General features: G+C 58.4%; 1 long non-coding RNA gene across 1 annotated transcript; it reads right to left on the bottom strand.

Moving 5' to 3' along the window:
- Positions 1 to 1,102: 1,102 nt before the first annotated feature.
- LOC116962232 lies at positions 1,103 to 2,621 on the bottom strand. The gene is made up of 2 exons (XR_004407438.2): positions 2,380 to 2,621; positions 1,103 to 1,337 (listed from the first exon to the last, which is right to left on the bottom strand). It is a non-coding gene; the product is annotated as an uncharacterized LOC116962232 (long non-coding RNA).
- Between the last annotated feature and the right edge of the window lie 206 nt (positions 2,622 to 2,827).

Below are 2,827 nucleotides of genomic sequence, written 5' to 3'. Positions count from 1 at the left end.
GGGAGCTTCAAAGCAACTGCAGGGACAAAGGCAAGGTGGGGCTGAGGCCAAATTGCTAGCACAGGCTTTGTCACAGAGCCTGATCCTGTGCCCGATGACCAGGAAGCCAGGAAAATCACACTGGGATCTGACAAGACCCCTCTCCCAGTATGGTGCCACTCGGGATGAAATACTCCCAGGCTGGAACCAAGCAGCAGGTGAGGAGCAGAGTGTGCTGCAGCCCCATCCAGGAGCTGGAGCGGGTGAGGTGGGGAAGGAAAGCAGTGATATGGCTGCTCTGGAAGGAGAGGGAGGCCAGCAAAGTTGAGCAGGAGAGAGGACAAGCAGCGATGGAGCAGAAGCCAAGTGAACGTGGAGATGAAGATGCTACAGATTTGTTCGGGCTGAAGCTCGCCCAGCTGAGGACAGAAGCAAGGCTGACCACCCACCCACAGCCCTCCTGAGCGTCACCAGCTTTGGTCACGCTGTATGCCGAGGTGGCCAGAGAGCCGCGGGAGGCTGGGGGGTGCCACAGCGTGACTGGGCATCACGTCTTGACTCAGGCCACAGTCACCGCGCACGAGGCAGAGCGGGAAGGGGCTGGTGGCTCAGGCAGGAGGCACACAAGGACAGGCAGTGTCCTCGTCCCGCGGCGCTTGGCCAGCTGCATGGGGAGGTTGTGGCTTGGCCAGAGGCAACCCTGTGAGTCCTGGGAAAATGACTTCGTTTTGCAAGTTCTCTTCCTCCCTCTGGTGCCCACTGACCTGCAAAACCATGGCCCTAAAAACTGCCCCAGGGCTGGCACACTACCCACTCTCTGCATCCAGCTCAGGAGCCACCACGTTTCAGCAACGCACCTCTCTTGCTGCCCACCAACCTCCCCGCGGGCAGGGCCTGGGGAGAGCCCCGGGGGCTGACCAAGGAAGCCCCATGGATTGCTCAGGCAATAGAGGGAATGGGGTGGGACATGTCCCAGCAGGGTTTTAAAGGCAAGGGCAGGCTTTGCAGCAGCCGGTGTGGTTTGCCTTCACCTAGGACAGGGTGTTGTGGGGAGCTGTGCAACCCCAACGGCTCTGCACCAAGCATGTTAGGGAACAGGCAAGATCAGAGACAGCAAGAAAGCTACAGGCTTGTGTGCTTTCATGTGGTCTCAGGGCAGACTTGTTTTCAACCTCCCTGAGACAAGGGCAGGTTCAGGCTTCAACTGTGGGGACAAACTCAGACTCCAGCTCTGCTTTGCATTCTCCTCTGCCAGCCGTGCAGCCTCCATCCACTCTGGCGTGCTCCTGGCCCAGCGCAGCACAAACCACAGGATGCTATCTGCTCGCTCGCGACTTCCACCAGCTCCTCAGGAGCCCCTGGCAGGGAGACAAGAGGAACAGGCCAGATGCTGAATTAGCTCAAGGCAGGAATGAAAAGCCAGCCTGCAGGATTTAAAAGTGGTGAGGTTAGTGTCCTGCAGAGTCCAATTCTTCAGGCTCAAGTCCCCTTGCCCCCAGCTATGAGGCTCCTCCAAAGAGGAAGCCGAGATGCCCGGTGCTCTGCGCTGTCCTGGCTGCGGGAAGGCAGAGCTGCCTGCTGACTTGGGAAGAGCTTCCCACAGCAGGGACATCCCCAGTGTGCACATCAGAAATAGTGGTACCCCTGAGGGATGCCGTTCCTGTTGTGCTGGAGGACGAGAAGCAGAGCCCAGGGTATTTATTCGCCACTTTGCATGCTGCGCTTCTCCCTGGGAGGAGCAAAGCAATGGCATGGAGGGTGAGATAAGACAGCTGGGCTCACCAAGAGCCTCCTCCAATGCTCTGGGCCTGCAAGTTCATTTGAGGTCAAGCAGACAGACTCCTGACATCAGGATCCCTTGGCTTTGCTGCTCTCTGTGGCAGGGAGGGCCTGTCAAAGCTCTTGGCCACCTTAAGTCGGCTGCTCCCTAACCCAGGGAACTGGCCTTTGCACGCCGCAGGAGGGTCAGGGTGTGCTGGGCGTTTGACCAGACCCTGTAAATAAGCTTTTATGCAATTCTACTTTCTGATTGCCTCTAACACCCTTCAAGGAAAAGCCAGAGGTATCCAAAAGCCTGCACGTCTGCTGGCTATGAATGGGCTGCAGGGGGCTGGTTCCCACAGTTGCTATGAAAAGCTGTCCATTCCCACAACAAAGCCTTGCAAGGCAGCACTGGATCCTCTAGATTAGACTCAGGGTGCCGTAATGGTGAGCAAGCTGTGCCCATTATTGCTACACAAGGAGCCTGCACACCGTCCCATGGCTGGGGCAGCCCCGGGAGGGGGACATGCCCAGCCTGGCTCCCCTCACTCTGGGGAACAGCCACGTCCCTGCTCTCCCTGACAGCAGCTGCTGGAAGCCTGGCAGCTCACACTTGCATTCAGCAGCACTGGAGTGTACCTGGTGTACCGGGACTAAACTCCATCCTGTTGCTCTCTGCGGGGGAACGGCTCCGCGTGGGCATGGGCAGCTGTCCTCGCAGCGATGGAGAGCGTCCAGCTGACACTGGGATGGGTCCCCACGTCCCCATGCTCCCCCAGATGGGAGCTCAGCAGGGCACGGCGTTCAGACACGGTGCAGGAGCACGGTTCTCATGAGCGCGGTCTGCCCGCGCAGGCAGGCTGCCTGCAGAGGAGCTGGGAACTCGGTGGCCCGGGCTGGCTCCCTGTGAGCGGATGTTATTTTTAACTCCCAGTTCCTCTCTCATTTTTGCTGTGCAGCGACTGGTTCTGCTGTTTGCTGAGAGATAAAGAGCCCTTTTTTTCCTTCTCCCCCCACCCCCCTCCACTATTACTAGGCTACTTTGAGGCTTTTCTCAGTGGGTCTTTGCCACAGACACTTTCAAAGA

Source organism: Tyto alba, unplaced genomic scaffold (genome assembly GCF_018691265.1).
Source record: "Tyto alba isolate M040663 unplaced genomic scaffold, T.alba_DEE_v4.0 Super-Scaffold_5, whole genome shotgun sequence".
Lineage (NCBI taxonomy): Eukaryota > Metazoa > Chordata > Aves > Strigiformes > Tytonidae > Tyto > Tyto alba.
Note: the sequence above shows the minus strand (reverse complement) of the source record. Positions and strands in the feature narration are given on the sequence as shown.